The sequence below is a fragment of the Eublepharis macularius genome, chromosome 7, assembly GCF_028583425.1.
Source record: "Eublepharis macularius isolate TG4126 chromosome 7, MPM_Emac_v1.0, whole genome shotgun sequence".
NCBI classification, from domain to species: Eukaryota; Metazoa; Chordata; class Lepidosauria; order Squamata; family Eublepharidae; genus Eublepharis; species Eublepharis macularius.
The window spans coordinates 64,718,774-64,741,167 of NC_072796.1; the positions used below are offsets into that span (position 1 = coordinate 64,718,774).

At 43.1% G+C, this 22,394-nt stretch overlaps 1 protein-coding gene across 3 annotated transcripts in view; it reads right to left on the minus strand.

The window, feature by feature from the left end:
• The window catches only part of LDLRAD4 (low density lipoprotein receptor class A domain containing 4), a 456,291-nt gene extending 435,480 nt beyond the window's left edge, over positions 1-20,811 (minus strand). For 2 of the 3 annotated variants that reach the window (XM_054985105.1, XM_054985106.1), the window contains exon 1: positions 20,665-20,798. The gene's annotated coding sequence lies outside the window, so the exon portion shown is untranslated. Of the gene's footprint in view, positions 1-20,664 lie in introns of all 3 variants that reach the window. The other variant, XM_054985110.1, reaches the window with a different exon arrangement.
• Positions 20,812-22,394: the final 1,583 nt, after the last annotated feature.

The following is a 22,394-nucleotide window of genomic DNA, read 5'->3' on the forward strand; positions in this document are numbered from 1 at the left end:
TCTACCTTTTTTATTCTCAGAATGCTACTAAAAGCATGGGAGAGAGTAAACAATCTACCTAATATAGGGTTGCCAGGTCTCTTGACTCCCCCAGTGGGAGAATGGGAGCCTGGCACTTACCCTGCCGTGTCTGTGAATTCTTTCTTCCAAGAAGTGATGTCATCACGCGGGTCAAAGGATGGCCCCGCAGGTCAAAGGGCATTCCCACGCTCACCAAGGGGCACAATTCAGCCTGAAATGGGCCCGCTGCTGGGCACTGCAAGGTGCGATTCAGGTCGCTGTGGGCGAGGGAGTGCGCCGCACCGCCTGGGGGCACACTCTCCCTGCCAGCCAAGTAAGTGGGTGTAGGGGGAAGGGTGGGAGCAGGGGATTCCCCCACCCAGGATGGGGGAATGGCACTCGTAATCTAATAAAATGTACTGAACCTAGTCAGGTCAGTGGAAGGATTTATGATTGCTATACCCAATTAAAAAAACAAGGTTGCAGTGATATGGAGAAAATTACTCAAGACACATGGCAACTGCCACCATACAGCAATAGCTTGGTACACAATGAAACTTCCCTTGTGGAAGCAGCATCACCACAGCAGCTGTAATGTGTGGCTGAAGTACAGAGAGATCAGAACAAGACTCATAGCCTTTGGATCCAACCAATCAGATGTTCCATCAAAGCATATTCAAATATAAATACTTTGAGGGAAAAGATTTAACTTCAAAGAATTCAAGAGTTATATTAGATTTGGCATACTTTGTTCCAAATCCACTCTGTAACTTATGATAAGCATTTCAGTCTCAGTTATGCTCATTTCACATATTTTGGCATCAACCTTCATAGCAGCAGCAAGCTTCAACTTCCGTCACTGAAGATTTCAACAGGAAATGTCAAATAAGAGGCATTATTAAGTAATCCATTTAGTTACTTTAATATAAGAATTGGCTTTCAGACAAGAGAAAAAAGGGGACAGGGAATGATGCAAAAGGCAAAATGGAAGAAAACTTTTAACAAGGTCCCCAAACTACATTTTAATATATCCAACTCATTCTGATATCACTATCTTTGTTGTGGGCATTCGTAAGAACATAAAACCAGTTACATGGAAAGTTAAAATATGTTTGTATATGTATACACATACACACACATAGCTTTATATATATTTAAAACGCTCCAAAAATAAAAGAGGGAATGGACCACATACTGGCTTCATTCAGGCATCGTGACAGATCCACAAATGAATACTGTCATGCTCATGCAGGGCTGGCGCGTCTATTAGGTGGATGTAGGTGCAGGGCTGCCAAAAGCCACCATGGGCCCCCGGTCAAAAATTCCATCTGTCCCCCCCGTAAGACCCTGACCCAAAACAAACATAACAACAAATAACTTGCCATTCTGTTACTGTGAATATAATCATAATAATTAAAGGGTACAGAAGGGACGGATTATTAAAGAACAGACTTAACTTATGATTTACACAGTGTACCCTGCAACATACTCAGGGCAAAACAAACAAAAGGAGTAAACTGCACCAAAAAAACGCCAGCCAAAGGGACCTAGCCAGAACACTGATGTACACTGTCAAGTAAATACAGGTGAAACACAACTTACCTGCAAATAAACCTTGTAGAATTAAGTGAGAGATCACTCTCTCTCAAAAAGTACTAAACTGCAAAAATACTTTGAAAACATTTACACCAACCCCAAAACAAAAGCACAGTCATAACAACCAAAGGATGTTTAATGGAGAAAATGAGCGAGATGTGAAAAGCCAGTTTCATCATCTAGGGAGAGGCAGATAAGTCAAATCTCCAGATGATGTTGTCTTCCTGCACCTGCACTAAGAGATTCTTGTCTCCTCCCGATGCTGAAGTCCAACTAGCTCCAGCTTTCTCTTCCCACCCCATCCCATCCCCTCCTGTCCCACTGCTGCCCCATTAAAGAGGAAAAAATAAAGCAGGAGAATAGGGGCAAATTTGGCAACTGAAATTATCCTGGAAATGATTTTCAGAGTGGCCCATTCCATGCTTTTGATCAGGTTGAAGTTACAGATCCTTAATAGATCAAAGGATACTGGACTAACTAGATCTGCATGGAACAACCTTAAGCAGGTATCCTTAGAACAATGTCCCATTTTATTCAGTGGGGCTTACCCTCGCTTTTCTGTTCCATTGCATAGCAGCTTTTTAAAATTTATCATATATTAATCAATTACAAGGTATCGTAATAGCATGCATTTTGATGGGAATTACAACTGCTTTTCTTACTAACAAACTTTTTTTCATGCATGTAACCATGGTGGTAGAGAGTCCCCTCAAGTCATAGCTGGCTTATGGCAACCCTTGGTGGTGTTTTCATGGCAAGAGGCTAACAGAGGTGTTTTGCTATTGCATGCCTCTGCAACCCTGGTCTTAGTTGATAAAATAGATTCCCATCATGAAAGCTAAAAATACAGTACATGTTATATTAGATTCCTTTTTGGTTTTGCCACAACCGATCAACATGGCTACCCTCTAGAATCTGTCCTGTCTAATCACTTAGTTTGTGCTACTTAGTGAAACAGTGTGGTTTCAGCATGGGCTGAGTTCTGGAAGGAAAATGTTTCTGGGCATGCACAGAATGCCTTTCCCCCAAAATTTAAAAAAACTTCAGTCACCTTTCTTTCCACACACTTTAATAATTCAGTAGCATACTTTAAAAGGCAGAGGAAGCTGTGGAATCGCTAAATAATATTTTAAACTCCTCTGTAAAAATGAGTATAAGATAGGTATGTCCTACAGCTTTTAAAAGAATGAAATAAGAGTAATGCTGGATCACTCCAGAGGTTTCTCTAGTCCCATTTCCCATACTGGCCAGACAGATGTTTCTGGGAATCCCACCAGCAGAGAATAAAGGCAACAGCCACCCCAAACAGTTGTCCCCAAAACTGGAGGTGCTATTTCATCATCACAGCTAACACAAATTATAGTTAAGCTAGAATATTGTTTACTTTGATATAAACTGGAACGAAGACATTTAAAATTCCACATTTATAAAAGTGAGAAGGAACGAGGCTGGAAAGAGGTTAGGGGAACAAACGCCGAAAAATTAAAAAGGTGGGTAGAAAGGAATGAAGACATAAAAGGTTAGCAACATCCTCTTTTCCTTCTGCCTCATTGTACTTCGCAGCGAAGGACAGCTTTCTTAAAAATCGCTGGCTGCTAAAAAGGGCAGCAAACTCCACCAACCAGGGAGTCAGGGAGTGAATCTGTTCACTCTGCTCTGCCCCTAGTGGCTGCAGTGCAGAACTGTGTGAACATTTTTTAAAATCCTGAAATGTATTTGCTGAATGCAGGAGGATTCCAGCTTCAGGGGCTCTCAAGAGCTGCCTTGGGCCCTGGGAATTTCATCCCCACAGTCCCCATCTCTTGGTGGCCCTGCCTAGCTCATTGTTTACAGTTCCAGAAGAGGCGCAGGACAGGTCCTGGTTGGATCAGTCACAACCTGTAGTAGACCCATGCGGCAGCCCCAGCAGCCCCAGCACTGCCACCCAGATGAACGAAATCATCAGCAATGGCACTGGAGGCCAGGCCCTGCTCACTCACCCTGCCTTCCCTCACCCCCACCCTCCAACAGAGGGAGGAAAGAAGAGCATGTGGCTGCCAGCTTCATGCTGCCCAGCTCGTGGCAACAAACAGTATCTCCTTGGCTGCCTGGTTATGCATGAGCCTTGCTTGTGGCAGCTTCATGCACACCCAGATCATGTCAGGGGGGACCCCCATCAGAAGCTGCCTAGGGCTCCAAAAAGTCTTGGGCAAGCACTGTACTCATGCACTCCCTCCCCACTCCCCTTGTACATAGACACTTCCTTGTTTAATCAAACTTCAAGATGCCAAGATGCCTGAATGTAGGTGCTTGGGAAAACTACAGTTTATTTCTTTCCAACAAATCTAGGATTATTTAAACCATGGTTCAGAAATCCCAAACTCCCTTTTGCCTAGTTACTTGCATTTGGATATAGTGTTGGATCTGGTACAGCAAAATGGAGTTTGGTTGAAGACTTCCCACACCAGGAGCTGCCGGTTGCAGTCTGTGTGCAAGAGGAACAAGGGGGAGTAAATGACTCTAGTAAACAAGCTGTGAGCAGGCCCATTATGGACAGAAGTTTTGTTCTAACATTTGACCATGCTTACCTCTGTATAGATGGGGGAGATTATTGTCTATTCCCCTTTTTATATGTTTGAAGTGTTTAAACATAAAAAATAAGTAGCTAAGAACTTTTAGCTCTTTACATATTTTTATGCTTGTTGTTGTACTTGACCTAACAAAGAACATGAACTTGAAATGCATTGGGAACATGTAACACATTTATTTTAAGTATCTTTTGAAATTTTCTTCCATTGTCATGTCCTCCTGACTTTCAGACAAACACGCATACAACAGTTTTCTCAATTTGTCCATTGACGGAGTACAGGTTGCTCCTTTCCTCTCAGGAAACCTTATGCAGCATTTCAAGATCTCACATTAAGAACTCACAATGAATTCTTTGTTCAATTAACGCACATACTGCAACAGCTCTTAGGCCAAGCTCACTGGTAAAGGAAAGGTGTCAGAGATGTTGCTCTGTAATAGGTTTCCTGTCTCTCAGTGAAAGAACTTCCCCCATGGGTAACAAAAAACACAAATAGTTCCCTAGTGAGAAAGCAAAAGAGTATTTGTGTCAACACAGCTATACGGTAAAAATAGGGTTTCATTCTAATGTCTTTCAGAGGTAGGTATGGTGGGATTTCTAATACAGAAATAAAGGTGTAGTTACAGCAAACAGTAATGATGGAAACTGCAGGGAATTAAAGACAAGGTACAGATTGTAACAAATGTTAGATGACCACCTGAGTTTCTCTTTTCATCAATGAGAATGATACCATAAATCGTAGAAACATAGAATGGGAAGGGATCTTATAATAATAATAATATTTGATTTATATACTGCCCTTCAGGACAACTTAATGCCCACTCAGAGCGGTTTACAAAGTATGCCATTATTATTCCTACAACAAAACACCCTGTGAGGTGGGTAGGACTGAGAGAGCTAGAAGCTGTGACTGATTCAAGGTCACCCAGCTGGCTTCAAGTGGAGGAGTGGGGAATTAAACCCAGCTTTCCAGATTAGAATCCCGTGCTCTTAACCTCTACACCAAACTGGCTCTCAGGGTCATCTAGTCCAACCCCCCTTCACAATGCAGGAAATTCACAAATATCTACACACACACACACACACTGCACTACTCCATACCCAGAAGATGGCAAAAAACCCCTCCAGGATCCCTGGCCAAATTGACCTGGAGAAGATTGTTTCCTGACCCCAAAGTGGCGGTCAGCATTACCCTGGGCATGTAAGAAAGGGCCACGAGAACAAAGCACTGATGTAACCCTACCTGCCCTCCCTCTTACGATCTGCCTATGTTCACAGAATCAGCATTACTGTCAGATGGCCATCTAGCCTCTGCTTAAAAGCCTCCAAAGAAGGAGAGCCCACCACCTCCTGAGGAAGCCTATTCCAGAGGGGAACCACTCTTACTGTCATGAAGTTCTTCATAATGATTAGCATAATGCTAAACATTATTCGACACAATAAAATAGTGGTACTTTTTAGCATTGTAAAATACTTCACAATAACTACATTCAGTGTCTCACAGATTACATCATTTCTTGGTGACAGTTATTGCATAAGGACTATCAACACTGTGCCAACAGTACTTCTTCAGTCCAGTGAGCATAGAAAGGCTTTTAGCTATGTGCTGTATGATGGTAGGAATAAAGGCTTAGAGTTACAAAGTAGACCCCACAATAGACTCCAGCTTTCACAGTCAATTTCACCTAATCTCTCTCCTCTCTATTGCCTCCCCCCCCCCCCACATTCCACATGGATTTTGGCCCTGCAGTCCCACTAATCCCCTACACAGCTTCTTTTGGCAGTCAAAGGAGACTCCCTCCTCCCTTCTTCACCACTGGAAAATCTGGTTTGATCCATTTAGCAATCCCATCCCCCTCGGTGGAGGTGTGAGATCCCCCACACCCAACATCCACCCACAGCCATTACTTACCTGGCCAGCAGAGGGAAAGGCGGAGGAAACAGGCCCCGGAGGCAAGAAACCTCCCAGACAAGTGCACAGTGGGTGCAGTCCCAGTGGGTGTGACAACATCACTTCCTGAAGTGATGTCATCATCCCCAGTGGTGAGCAATCTCCTGGGCTTTGCAGGGGCCAATTTTGGCACCCACTGAGCTGAATTTGCCCAGCACAAAGTGTGGGAGAAAGCCCGCTGCCAGTGCAATGACGTCACTTCATGGAAGTGACATCATCACATTGGCATCAGGAACACGGGCACACGAAGAAGTCTGCAAGTAAGTGCCAGGCCCCCTCCCATCAGGAGGATACAAGGAGTGGCAACCCTAATCTATCCTAAGATATAAAAGGCTAACTGTGTTGCTGACAACTCACTTCTTACCCTGGCACAGGCGCACTGAGGGGTCTGTGGGTGCACCTGAGCCAGAATATGAAGTCAGTTGTCAGCGGTTGCGACTGCTGCGGGGCCCTGGTAGGGCAGCACCAGGCCTCCTGCCACCTGCCTCAGGCTTCTCAGAGGCCACAGAGGTGGTGCGCTGGTGCAGCCTGGTGAGTGGCCTTGCTGCCATGGCAGCAGCAGGGAGGCCTGTCATGCTATGCCACGGAGGTGGCGAGAAGGCCCTGTGAAATGCCGTAGCCAGGTGCATGGCCTTGGGAGGTCTGCGCCACCACAGAGGCAACTGGGAGGCTTTGCACAGCGCAGCATACCAGCGGCGAGAAGGCTGCAGCGGGAGGGCTACCTACCTCCTCCACAATCTGCGCTCGGCCTCTGAGGAGCCATGGAGGTGACAGGGTGGTGCAGTGCAGCGGCCCTCCCAAGGCTCCCACTGTCATTTCTGCAACCTCCTCCAACTCCAGAGCTGCCACCACCACTGACCAGGAGCAACGAGTGATGGTGGTGGTGCAGATTGCTGGAGAAGTTTGACAAGAAGAAATAAAGATGTAGAGGGGACTGGAACACCTGGTAGATGGGGGTGAGGGATGGCAAGAAACAGGCAGGACGTGGGTTCTGGGTGCCGAGCAAGCTGGGGAGGAGATGAAGGAGAAGGGGACTGAAGAGGGGAAGCCACAGAAGAGAGAGTGGATGAGGGGAGGGACTGGGGGCTCATGCACCCCACACACATCCACATAGAGCCCCTCATCCAAACCCGCACACACACGTACACACTCAAACCCACTTACTCACCCACTGGCACTTTGCACTCACTCACACGGGCACACACACAGACACGGGCAGGCATGCAGAGGCAGTGCTGCTATGCCGAGCAGATTCAGGGACTCGGCCGCCATCACCCTAATGACCACAGCCTCATAGTATTTCCCCTAAATCCACAGTGAGTGCAGTACCAAAGCATTTTGTTTCGCTTTACCATTGGCCTGCCGGGTCATTGTTGCGTCACCATGGCAGCACCCCGTGCATCTCTGGCTGTTTTCACACGGCCACACGCCTGGAAGATCGCACAAAACTCACGGCATAAAAGCATCTTCCTAGCGCGATTTCCTGGCACAATCCCGTTTAATGGCCCTTTTTCTTTTTTTTTAGAAAATTTTTATTGGTGAGTATACTTTTCAAATTCAATACATACATTCCCTCAATATCTAATTAACCCTATCCCCCACCCTTTTCCTCCCCCCTCTCTATCGACTTCCAACAGCTTTCCAACCCTTACCCCCTCTTATTACTTGATAATTCCCTTAGTCTAAGCACATTCTAATTTTTTTTTCAGGTATTCTATCATATATATCAAATATCCTATCAATATAACATGCTTCTATCAATTATACTATCAAATATTCTATCAGTATAATATACATCTATCAATTATACTATCAATATAGTATAAATCTTATACCCCTCAATACAGCAGACCAGTATAATATAATATAATATAATATAATATAATATAATATAATATAATATAATATAATATATAACAAAAGTCTTAGTTTAAACATATTCTATTTCTTTTAAACATATATTCTATCAAATATACTATTGTCATTATAATATGTATTAACACCCCTACTGTGCACCCTGCCACCAATGTGGCACCGCACACAGCACCATACTGCACATTCATTATATAATATACAATCTGATCTACCAACATAATAGTATATATAGTATGCCCCATCAGTATATTTATTTAACTATTCCCTTATTCATATACTCTGAGAAAGGTATTACTTATCGTAACCTCCCTATCTTATTCTTTAAAAAATCAGTTCTAAATTTCACCCCTCTTCTGCTATGTTATAATCCAAGCTTAGATTAAAATAGATATAAATTCTTAATGGTAAAGTCACTTCTCTCTTCTGTTTAAAATGTCTTATTTCAAAAGTTCTCAAACTGCCACAGTTCTCCTTTCACATCCCATTTTTTTCCCAAAAATTGTTTCAGTTTCGCCCAGTCCGCCAAATACTGTCCCGGATCCAGGTCTTTAAGTTTTCTTGTCATTTTATCCATCTCTGCCATGTACAGCAATTTGTAAATCCAGTCCTCTACAGTAGGTACTTCTTGCACTTTCCATTTCTGCGCATACAGTAATCTTGCTGCAGCTGTCATATAAAATAACAATGTTCTATTTTGCACTGGAACATTCTCCATTCCCAAGTTTAGTAGCAGCAGTTCTGGGTTCTTATTTATTTTGGTTTGTAACACCTCATTAATTACTTCTATTATATCTATTATATTAATAATATAATGGCCCTTTTTCTGACGTCATCGGGCCATTAAAGGGGATCGTGCCGAGAGATCGTGCTAGGAAGACGCTTCATGCTGTGAGTTTGCACGATCTCCCAGAGTGCGTATGAAAATGGCCACTGTCAACCCTGCCAATCATTGTGGACTATGTAAGAAAAGGGGCTCTTACCACTGTGCCCAAAGGCAGAGGGAGGGGAAATGGGGAGGAGGGAGGGAGCCAGCCAGAGGGGAGGGGAGCAGAGGGAAGCCTCGGTGAGTGCAGGCGGATGCAGGTGTGTCTCTCTCTGTGTGTTAATCTTTGCAACTCCTCATCTTGGCACTTCTACTTCTCTCCCCCCCCAACAACAACCATCGTCATTCCCCACTCTGAACGCATGGTCAGAAAACGCACAAGGTGCTGCACATCTATTTTGTTTGGCCAAGATGTACAATGGGAGTCGAAATGCAAGCACGGTCTTTAACAGCCCACGGTCTTTAACAGCCTGCTTTAAACCAACAGGGAAGAATTGGTAGATGAGATGAAGGTGCTGGGGACCTTAGGGGGAAGTGACCATGTCCTCCTTGAATTCCAGTTGCTGTGGGGAGCCAAAGAAGTTTGTAGCCAGACTCATAGGTTAGATTTTCATGGGGCCAACTTCGATGAACTCAGAGGCTTGATGAGAGTCATTCCATGGGGGAGTGTGCTGGAAGGGAAAGGAGCAAGTGAAGGGTGGGCCCTTCTCAAACACGAGCTTTTGCAAGCTCAAGCCCTCACTATCTTAGCAAGACGGAAACATGGTAAGGGCTCCAAGAAACCGATGTGGATGTACAGAGAGCTCCAGAATAAGCTAAGATAGAAAAAGGAAATGTTCAGGAAATGGAGAGAAGGACAGACCTCTAAAGAGGAGTATATGAGGGTTACTAGGTACTGCAGATCAGCCATCAGAGAGGCCAAAGCTCAGTACGAGCTGGGTCTGGCCAGGAGGGCTCGCTACAATAAGAAAAACTTCTGCAGATATGTGAGAAGCAAACACAAGGTAAAAGAGGCAATTGGACCGCTGTTGGGAGTAGATGGAGAAACTCTGGTGCAGGACAGAGAAAAAGAAGACAGGCTTAATGACTTTTTTGCCTCTGTTTTCTCCCTGAAGAACTCAGGCACATCTAGAGATAGCAGAAAATGTGGCAGGACACCTGAGTGGCTAATTGACATTGACAGAGAGGTTGCGGAGAGGCATCTGGCTGCATTGGATGAATACAAATCCCCTGGGCCGGATGGGGTGCACCCAAGAGTGCTGAAAAAACTTTCTAGAGAACTTGCTGAACCTCTGTCCATCATCTTCAAGGCCTCCTGGAGGACTGGGGATGTGCCACAAGATTGGAGAAGAGCAAATGTTATCCCAATCTTTAAGAAAGGGAAGAAGGATGACCCGGGAAACTACAGGCCGGTCAGTCTGACTTCTGTTGCTGGGAAGATATTAGAACAGATTTTAAAGGGATCAATCTGTAAGCATCTGAAGGACTGCTCAGTGATCCGGGGAAGTCAGCATGGTTTTGTTCCTAACAGATCTTGCCAGACCAACCTGGTTTCCTTCTTTGATTGAGTGACCAGCTTACTGGATCAGGGGAACTCTGTTGATGTGATTTATCTGGATTTCAGTAAAGCTTTTGATAAGGTCCCCCATGACATTCTGATAGGCAAACTGGAAGACTGTGGAGTGGACTATAGGACAGTTTGGTGGATAGGGAACTGGTTAGAGAACCGCACTCAAAGAGTGGTGGTCAACAGCATTTCATCAGATTGGAGGGAGGTGTCCAGTGGGGTGCCGCAGGGCTCGGTTTTGGGCCCGGTACTTTTCAATATTTTTATCAATGATCTGGATGAAGGAGTGGAAGGGCTGCTCATTAAATCTGCTGATGATACCAAATTGGGAGGAGTAGCAAACACCCAAGAAGATAGAATTAAAATTCAACAAGACCTGAATACTCTGGAGAAGTGGGCAACTGTGAATAGGATGCAATTCAACAAAGACAGGTGCACAGTATTACATCTGGGCTACAAAAATGGGAAGCACAAATACTGGATGGGGGATACACTTCTGGGCAGTAGTATATGTGAAAGGGATCTTGGGGTAAGAGTGGACTGTAAACTAAATATGAGCAGAAACAGGGAAAGGAAGTTTAAAAAAAGAACGAGAAGAAGCTGGGCTGGAGTGGGGTCTACATTGGGGTCAAGGGCTCCTAACATGATTTGCACATAGTTGCACTTCACTCTGCCTATCTGAACACTAATAGCACTGGGGAAGAAAAGCTAGATGAGATCATTAGGTCTATCCTCAGGCCACTGACCCTACCAGCAGCAGCCACTCCATGTCACACAGGCTGGGGCAGGGAGAAGGGAGAGGGAAAGCAGAGTGCTTCCGAGTGCCTCTTCCCCTAGCAGAGGAGTTGTTCGAGACAACTTTCCACGCCAAACTTGGCAGAAACAGCCTCCTACCACCTCTGCAGCTGCTGCAGACCCTTGGGAGAGTGAGGCCCCACACAGGCGATGGCAGGGCCTGGCCAAGAGGCATGGCCTGGGAGGCCACTTGCCACCAAGAGGGGGCTTGCCAAATCCATTTTCTAGAGCCCATTGTATTTGTTCACATAACGGGCTCTGTTGCTAGTCTATATATATTTCTCAGCAGATACCCTGATCTGAGTTATAAAAAGGCTTTATGGGTAATAACTAGTAGTTTGAATTGTGTCTGGAATCAAACTGCTGAACAGTGAACGTCTTTTAAAGCTGGTTAAATGTGTTCCCTACAGCCAGAAGGCAAGGGAACAGAGGCTGCATACACCCACTGGCTTAGAATCATAGAATCATAGAGTTGGAAGGGGTTTTACAGACCATCTAGTTAACCCCCTGCCCAAGGCAGGAGCAACCTAAAGCATCCCTGACAAGTATTTGTCCAGCCACTCCTTGAAGACTGCCAATGAGGAGGAACTCATCACCACATCCCTATGCAGCAGATTCTACTGAACTACCCTTAACGTGAAGAAGTTTTCATAATGTCCAGCTGGTACCTTCCCTTCTGTTTAATCCCATTGTTTTGAGTCCTATACTCTACTGCCAACAGGAACAGCTCCCTTTCCTCCTCTAAGTGGCAGCCTTTTAAATGAAAGAGAGTAATCATATCTGCCCTCAACCTCCTCTTTTCAAAACTGAACATTCCCAGGTCCCTCAGGGCCAAGCTACACATGACGAATGACACTTGAACAGCAAGTGTATTTCTCCCTGTTCACTTGCCCTCCACTCAATCCACTTGCCGTTCAAGTGTCATTCGTCATGTGTAGCTTGGCCCTCAGTCTTTCCTCGTAGGGCTTCCTCCAGGCCCCTGATCATCCTGGTTGCTCTCCTCTGCACTTCTTCCACATCCTTTTTGAAGTGAGGCCTCCAGAACTGCATACAGTACTCCAGGTGGGGCCTGACCAATGTGGTATATATTATTGAAAAAGAAGTTGAAAAAAAGTAGTAGTAAAGTTAAAAAACATTTCTGCAGAAGGAATGGGTGACCTTGCCAGTGTTTTATAACTTTTAGTTTTACCACACAACAGGAGAAGGAAATTAATTACAAAATGAATTCTTGCCATTCTCTGTCAGAGATGGGAGAGACACTGTCCCATAAGTACCCATATCATTCAGGCAAGTACTCCACATTGCAATGACCCTACTAGCTCAAGAACACAATACAATTACCCAGAAAAAACATATTGCCATTTGACTGAAGGGAAAATGTGATGTCTGCAAATAGCAGTACATACTTGAGGGAAGATGTCTGAATCTTTTAGAACAAAACCACTTTAATTCTAAGCTGCCTCAAGCAGGACTCTGAAGAGGTGGCATAGAAATATTTTTAATAAATAAACTGTACATTTATCTGTTATATACATAACAGTCTGGATTCACACTAGTGCTTCCTTACAGCGACCAAACTGTACTATGGGAAAACCTCTACCACTATCCAAACCAATTGTTTGGATACATGAACACCTAAACATACGAAGCTGCCTTCTTCTTAATCAGACCATTGGGTGGTGGTCTTTACCATCACCTACTACCCGATTCTTTGAACTAGGGATGCTAGAAATTAAACCTTGGACCTTCTGCTCTACCACTGAGACATGGCCCCTGGGATGGAGAGGCCCAGGTTCAAATCCACACTCTTCCAAAAAGTTCCTTGGGGGATTGCATGTCAGTCCTGTTCAGTATAACCTACTCCACAGGATAACTGTGAAGATAAAACAGAGATGAAAGAACCGCACACTCATTTCTGAATTCCTTGGGGGGAAAGCTGGATAAAAATATGATTGACTGATTGATTTTAGTCTTTGCCCTTCACCAGTGATCTACATAAACATTACAGAACTAAATAACACTCATGTTACCATGGTAGCAGTATCAGAAAGAGTGAACATAGCCACAAGAACTATCTGACTTGCAATGTCCTACTGTACCTGTACCAAGCCCATTCCAGGGATCAATACAGAGTCTTTTTATGCTAGCGCCCTCCATATATCAAGTATGGTCAAGGTATCCAGAGACATACCAGGTCTGGGCCTCCACTTAAGGGGTTTGTCAGGTCCCAAGCCTAAGCATTGTTCTGGGATAAAGATGTACTAAATAAAACTAAACCAAGTTGCCCTATTATTTAATGGCTGGCCGTAAGCAGCATAGTGAATTTAGATGCTTCTCTTAAAACTATTACTGAGCATCTTGAGCTTTTGCAGTTAAGGGCAGGTTATAAGATAGTAAATAAAGAAATAGGTGCTGAACAAGTTACCTGGTCTCATCACATTGCAAGAGATTAACAAGTTATCAGTAGAGGCACACCACTGGTTTGCACCAAATGCAAGAATATTTCTATCTCAGACACAGTAATTTATTTATCCCCGACATGTAACATTAACAGACTGTCTGTATCTTGGCAAGCACAGACTTGCACTGTCATATAAACAGTCTGACAAACCTAGAGTTTCTTAAATGGATTTCTGTTTCAGCAGAGAGAAAGATTTCATCAAACTCATTGTAGCTTCTGACTGCTGGGACAGACCAAAATCCTGCACTGATATAGTCCAAATTCTGAACTAGGAAAAGCTGACAAGTTTTCTCTCTGTTTCAGCTGCCCATCAGCACCATGGAAATAAGGACTAAGCACTGATATGGCATTTTCAACACATACCTCATATAATTACCAAAAACAAAAGCTATAGCATTTTAATAAAATAACACAAGCTTTTTTTTTTTAAAGGTAACACAAGCTCTCATATTTGCCAAAATGTTCTGTCAGACTGGATATTTTTAAAAGGAAGAGAGATCTCTCAGGCCGTAATCTGAAGGTCTCTCCCTTCAACATCTTGTATATAATACTGCGCAGATTTTAGGGCATTTAAAACATCAAAACATTCTACATAGGATGCTGAGGAAGAGGCATCATACCCCCCCATCTTTTTTTTTTTTTTTTACATCCAGGCTGATGAAAAAAAACAAGAGAACTCAAAAGCTTCCACGCTACTTTATGTTATTTTGGTATTCCATGGCTTTTGCATCTTCATATGAACCAATCTAATTCTATCTCCTTCTTACATTATCTCAGTGTTCATTGCAAGAGAATTTAAGGTAGGCCCGCATGATTATCATATCACAGATCAGAGGGGATGGTACTGAGAGATTGTGGCTTGCCTACAGCTGCCTAATGAGTTAATAGTAGATATGAGATTTGAACCAATGGCCTACATGCTACACTGGCTCTTTAATACCTGATATAACTGACCCAAGTTTGTTCCTGCTTTGCAGTTTTCCTCAAGAGCAGCAATTTTGGGAGGAAGCACTGAAACCCACCTACTTAGTAGCTCCAATATTGCTTGCCCTCCTTTTTTGTCTTGAAAGAATCACCTTAATCTAAGGAGACAGGTCAGTATTATTTTCAAATAAGAATTCTCATAAAAAACAGTATTCTGCAGACTACGTACATCATGAGATAAAGCAATTTTGTCTTTATGTTCTTATTTCACATAATATAATCCCTGAACAGAGAGCTGCACAGCCGTGCACCCTGATCATAATCCTGCTCAGCTCCTCAACCTACCCAGTATCTACAGTTTTATCAGCACTGCCGACATTGCTGTCCTACCTTACAGAATTAAAGGCTACAAACCTGCTTTTAAGACAGTTAGTTCTGCGCTTGTATGGTCTGATTGCGGACTTACAAAACACACTCAGGCACATTTCTGCTTCTGGCTAAACAACAACCAATATAAACAAGTCAGAAAAACAAAAAAACACAAAGCTGGGCATGCCAAACTCAAGTATGTAATTGGAAGGATTTCCATCTACTTTAAGTGTGAAGTGCAGTAATTAAAAATTAATTATTGTGGATATAGATATGCACTTACACTCACAAGCTTGCTTTTCTGAAAATCTTTTGTGTTTATACAGATTTGTGCCAAACACTGGCATTCTCATTAAGTAGGGTCTGGCAACTTGCCCCAGTTTCTGTGGGTTTTGTGAATGCCAATATATTAACCAGAGTCCTTTTCACATAACCTTTGGAGTTTTTCCTTCTAGAAAAGTCAACCATTTGGCACAGAGCAACCATATCTCGTGTAAGAAAGCTCTCAATTACCAATCAACCGAGAAATTACTCTTCAATTCTTCATATTTTCCAAGCCAGTCTGAACAATAAGCTTACCACATAAGATTTACTTTAAAATGTGTGCTCAAGTGCCAATCTCCATTAAAAACTGGGCCAGCTGTGTAATGTGACCTAAGGTAGCCACATCAGGCAAACAGTTTGGGAGGGCAGCAATCTCCCAGCCTGTCACTATATACAGTCAGGTTCCTGCCAATTTAGATCCTGCCAATTTAGATTCAAGAGTCAGAGGAGATAATCCTCCCTATCACCTCTTTAAATGCAGTATGGAAAATGCACATGTCAGTCCTCAAGCCCTCTCCTTCTTCTCGTGAGAGTTCAGCCACCATTTCTGGTTGCCAGAATAACCGTAAATAGTGGCTAAACTCTCACAAGAGGAAGTAATGTTATAACAGTTCAGCAAGCCCTATAAGACATGTGCATTTGCCATGCTACTTTTTAACAGCACAAGAACAGAAAAGAAAGGAAGGAAGATTATATCTTTTGTCTCCTGGGCTGTGTGCTTTGGGATGGCAGCAGACATATGCCAAATCATCTTGAGTTAGTGCCATCTACAAAGGAAAGAGACACTAGTATGGCATCTAAGGGTGCATTTTCAGCTTCTTGCATTCTGGTGGCAAACACACAGTACAGACAGCTGTGTCTGCTATCTTACATGATGTACAAAATAATTAGCAAACTCCTGTTCTTCCTAGCATCATCACTAGCCCTTCCTCCATAGGTGGGAACATCCTATTTCCAGTGGGACTTCACATAAATAGGAATGAGATTTACAATGCTAACCCACTGAAAGGTCTATACACCTCTAGCCGAGACAAATTGTCCATTTGTATTTTAGTGCTTATGAACTGTTCACTTCAGAAACATCAAAGTTTAAATAAGTAATTTTTTAAAGCTTTATCATTCAAAAAGGATACTATTCAGCAGCCTTTGGGACAGGTTGGATGGATTGACTTTCTGTCAATATTACGTTTAGAGAGCACATTTCAACTATTTCTTTAACCTGTTCTGAAAACAAGTTTTCATTCTTTAAACGGAAGCCATCATGTCACAGACAAAATCTCGTTCTGGAAAAATTCCTAGGAATTGCAAACCAGTGCTACAATGTTGTAGTGCAACCACTGGACCCACCATGGGTATGGACCTGGTTATTCCTACATAACCTACTATCAAGCCATCCCACACCACCACTCATACACCTACTATCTGACCCTAACTATATGGAGAGCTGCTGATAAGTAAAAATACAATACAGACAAACTTGTTCCAGAGCAGGTAGAAACCTTAGTCCAACTATAGGATTAGGTTACACCACTGTGTCCAGGGAGCTTAGACACGGCAACTAATTATGCAAGGGTTGAACAGCAGTACTAATACTTGTTAACTGACATGCCAGCTCCAGCTCTTGATGACAGCAGAATTTGGACCAGATGTATTAGGAACCTCAGCAACCTATAAGATCCTTGAGTAATCAAGACACTGTTACATACAAAGCCTTCTAGAACCACTACAGACTAGGAACGGATAATTTCTAAAATAGATGTTGCAATTAAACGTTGAAGATAACAAAAGTTATCTTAAGATCCAGATTAAATTGGCAAGATACATTAATTTCCCCTTTCCTGCTGAAGACGCCCAACATGTCATTCCTCAGGTTCCCTATCTCTAGGAGCAGAATTTCAAGGAGATTGGCAGGCTGCTGTGGGAGGGGGAGGCAGGAAGGCACCAGCCTGCGGATGGAAACTTAAGTTTTAATTAGGGTTGCCAGTCTCCAGGTGGTGACTGGAGATCTCCCAGAATTACTACTGGTCTCGTGACAAAAATCAGTTCCCCTGGAGAAAATGGCTGACTTGAAAAGTGGATTATATGGCATTATACCCAGCTAAGGTCCCTTCCCTCCCCAAACATATAAATAAACATTGTTTTGTTCATTTTTCTTTAACTTAATGCTTATGTAGTGCTTGATACACTCACACAGCCAAACATTCCTTACTGAGACAACACTTATAGCTGGGCTCGCAATACAGCCAGCACATCAGACTTGTGTGGAAAGACTGAAAACTAACATACCACCCTCACTTTAATGGTCTGGTTTTGGGACACACCTGGACTAGCAACTAGGAGACAAGTATCCCAGTTAAATATGCTGCAACCATTAAGCTGCATAATATTCAAAGAATGACAATTTGACCAAGCACAGGCACACCTCAAACCCCTGCCCCAGTCACAAACATCTCCATCCTAATAGCGGCATAGCCCAGGATACTACAGTTCAGTCTAATGAGTTATTATAATTCTGTAGTAGTAAAGATCTCTGGCAACAATTTTTTAATTGCTGTGATGTCTCAGAATGTTTCAAAGCATGCTAAATTGTCCATCAAAGTTATTTAAATGTATCCAAACTGTCAGGGGGGGGGAGTTTGGCTGAGTATACCAGCTCTAGGGATCCAAAGAACGGGTGAGGATAAGCATGAGGCCAAGGACTGGAAAGTTAAGTAGGTAAAGGACCTAAGGGGTCCAGTGCCTGAAAGTAAAAAAAGAAATTTCAGATAAACAGGCCAAGGATGAGGAAACAAGGAGCATCCTCCTCTAAATAACAGTTGACAACAAGACCCTATTACAGTTTTGCCTTTGATTCTATACGGCACAGAAAGATCCAAAAGGCAGCAGGAAGAAGGATGAATTTCACGTCTTGAATTGAACTGATCGGAATATTTCCTTCAGAAAAACTAAGACAAGGCTGTACTAAATGGCTCTGGAGATGTTTCCTTAAGCAGAGCATGAGAACAGGATGGAGTTGAGGCAGCAGCAGTACCAAACTTGCTATCACTTCTTCTCATTCTGTTCACAGTTATATAGCAGCTCCATCTGCACAGACACAACCATTCAAGTTCCCAAGGAACGGCAGGTGCATCAAGAAAAGTCAATTTTTATTATTTAGTGTGGAAGGCTGTCTTCTTGCAATTTCAAAGTACTGGGCTGAAATTAAATTGCATAGTAGTAAAAGCCTTGATTATCTGAGCACGTGAGTGGACCAAGAGAAGAAAGAAATGCCTATGAATCCCCAGTCCAGGAGCCAGAACGGAATACATGCCAAAGTACAGAATTTCCAGAGATTACTTTTCATGTACATGCATATAGAATATATTGCAGCTAAGATTCTACCACTGGAGAATCTTGTGGCACACTCATAGTAACTCTATACTTCATGCTGAAAACACCAGTACAGATATAGACATGCAGAACATTTTGTCACTATTTAAGCTGGCAATGAGTAGGGACATTCACCTGTTCAATACATGCTTTCTCCTACAATGTCTTGTCCAATAAACTAGCCCCTTTATTTCTAGCAATAGGAAAACTACAATATTTACATGCTACCAAGTAGTTGTGAAAGCATTCCTACATCAGCAAACAAATATAATTAGCAGTGGAACTAGCCAAACATTAAATTTTAGATCGACTCAACTGAAGTCACTCTGAAATGCCATTAAATGCTACCTAAAACAGTTACAGATAAAGTTAAAACAGTGCCTGGTAAGAAATTTCTTTCCTAATACTGCACTATTCATTACACTGATCTATAACTACAAACAGTTCTAATCATAACCTTTTACATGCAAAATGTTTATCTCAAGAGCCTGAGTCAAGATACCTGTGCTTTTTATTCCAGAACCCCCTATCAATGAATATTTATGAATGCTCTAATACAATGTTTTTAGGCATCAGAAACAATAACACAGCATCTCATGTTCTCTTTGTTCCACAGAAAATTATTGAGCAAAAATTTTGTAATAATTTACTTATGCATCAGAAATTACACTCCAAAAAAATTCTAAGTACAAATAGATCCAAGCACAAAAGTATAACTCATGATTTGTTGTTATTGCATTCATTGTTTCCTGTCAACAGAAACCTTTAAAAACATGCTTCCTTCATTAAACTCCTAGAAATGTTTAAAAACATCAGTCTATAAAGGCATATAGAACAACCATTCATCTCCTAGCAGAATTCACAACTCAGCTTGTGCCATAAACTCAGCACATCCATACCCGAAGCTAAAGTAAGGTAACCACATGCAGCACAGGTCTATGAATGTGTGAAAGTATTGACTTTCCATACGCTCCCACACCACTGGATACTTATCAGCTCTCCAATAAAAGTTGCACGCCTGATTCTGTCATATAGTTTCCAGCATGCAGATGCTTCTGTGACAGTCTCTTGGGGCAGCATTGTAGTAACCAGCACGTCTGATGCATCAACGTTTTTACCAGCTGGGATGCAGTATTCCCAATCATGACTCTTGGTTTTTTATGTATTAGGTTGAAAGTAATTATTTGATCCCACTTTTATCTATTCTGGTTTCATTCATATGAAAGATTCCAACAGAAGGCTTTGCTGGCAGTGACCCCACACTCCTTCACTACGCTGCCTCTAACCTTCGTCTAGAACACAGTCCCTTCAAATCATAAGCGTGATTCAGGGACATGTTAGACACTTAGTTTTACTTTTGCAGATTCATTTTTTAAAAAATTATAGCCAGATATCGCCAAATGCACAGACCAACATCTTATAATAATTATTAAAAAAATAATTTCAGTTAATAACTAGAGGGATACCGTTGTGGTTAACTGCATGTCTCTACTGGTAATTCAACCCCTGACTGACAAGGTACCTGGAATACCAGAGGGCAGGGAAGCCCTGAGAAGTATTTGTTTCCAAATTTTTTCTTCTCTGTTTGGCACCCAAATGACCGAACCTCCTTCCTGGCAAGGACCCTAAGCTGACTATAAACGTCAAATTCATAGCAGTGTGTGTGTGTTGTGTGTGTGTGTGTGTGTGTCCTTAACTAATGTTATGGGGTTTTTTTTTTAATGCTCACGTCTGGCACATCGTGTGCGTGTGCCCTGCGTACTCTCTAGACATGCACGCACTTTGCCTAGATGCGAAGGAGACAAGCGGCCAAAGAAACAAAGGAGACCGAGAAACACCTTCTTTGGACCTACCAAGGAGAGCCTTGTCTCTTTAAGAGCGGCAGACCTTAAACTTGGGCCTTTCCTCACTTTGCCAGACACTTTCTGGCCGCCTCGGTGCCAGAGCAACTCTTGCCTTTACAGGGGCTCCCCTTCCCTGAGAGCTGCATCTCCGTTAGCCCAGCCAAGGGTAGGAGCCAGAAGGGAGCAGGTCCCGCACTCACCTTTCCTCCGAGCCCTACATCTCGCCCCTGAAGCGCCAGGAGGTGGGCTCTCTTTCTGCAGAGCAGATGAAGTCTCTTTCCTCCTCCTCCTCCTCCCCCCTTCTGTCCGTCCCCAGCAGGGGAGATCTGCGCGCCGAGGCTGTGTCTGCCTCCAACTCATTCCCAGTCTCTCCTCCTCCTTTCTCCTCCCTCCCACTCCTCCTCTGGTTGCTGCCTGTCTGCAGCGAGTCTGGCTCTCAGTGACAGGCAAAGAACGGGAGACAGGGCAGAGGGAGGGGAAGCTTCCTGCCCAGCCCCTGCCCATACTAATCGCAGGCTACACTGACATCTGCAGGCCTGGATGTGTAAGGAAAAGGGACTCAGGGTTGTGCGGTGTGTAAACTCCAAAATTCAACAGTGGCACGAAGAAGACATCTTTCACAGAGATTGCCAAACTGAATAGTCTTTCTCCATCATTTTCACTTAAAACATTTGTATGTCCCCTTTCTACCCAAATAGGGTCCCCAAGGCAGCAAAGATTAAAACATTAAAAATTATAAAACAGTATTTTAAACCATTTAAAGGTAAAAACAATGTTCAATATTAATAAAAATAATTCTATAAACACACACAACACCAAAAACAGAGAGGAGGGCCAATAACAAGTTTTGGAACAACGACTGAGAAGGTCCTTTCTTGGGTTGCCACCCACCTAGCCACAGACGGTGGGTGCACCCAAAGCAGGGGCTCTGAAGATGGCCAGAGCAAATGGGTAGGTTAACACGGAAGAAGGCAGTCCTTAAAGGTATCCTGGCCACAAGTCGTATAGAGATTTAAAAGTCAATACCACCATCTTGCATTGGGCTTGGAAGCAAATTGGGAATCAATGTAGATAGAACGTGACAGGGGTGATACGGTCCACACAACTTACTCCAGGCAGCATTCTGTACCAATTGAAGCTTCCAGACAGTCTTCAAGGGCAGTCCCATGTACAGTGCATTGCAGTAATCTCTAGATCTTACCAGAGCATGTACTACAGGGGCAAGATCTTCCCTGCCCACAATGGGCTGCAGCTGGCTCATCTACCATCTTAATGCCCGGATTGCCTCACAGTCACATGATTTCCCCAAATGTGGTAAAGCAGAAGATTCACAAGACCAATCAAATATACCAAAACTTCTATTATTTCAGAATTTCGTTATTTACTTAGAGTTCTCGCCAACTCCAACGTCAGAGTCAGGATGGGTTATAACTAGGGCTGCCAACTCTGGAATAAGAAATTCCTGGAGATTTGGGGGTGGACCCTTGAAAAAGCATTATTTAAGGAACGGAGGGAGCACAGTAGGGATGTGATACTCTATAGTCCACCCTCTGAAGCTAGTTTTCTCCAGGGTTAACAACACCACAGAATACCTTGTCATTGAGCTTTGCCAATTTGTCCTGTTTTTATGCATAGCTATTTCAAATTTGGGAATAGCCTGATATCTTTATATCAATGGTATTGCTACGAGCAAACAATATAAATTATCAATATTAAAAAGCAGTTATATATATACACTGAAGAACATTGAATGACTTGGAGAAACAGGAAGAACACCCTTGAGAATTTCCACCTCCAGGCTTTGAGAGTCTTTTGATGTTACCAACATTAACACGCCTCTGGACCATTCTCTGAAGCGAGTTTATTACAGTTCCTTTTTGTATGTGTAGGACATAAAACCATCACCTCACATAAACTATCACTGACAGCA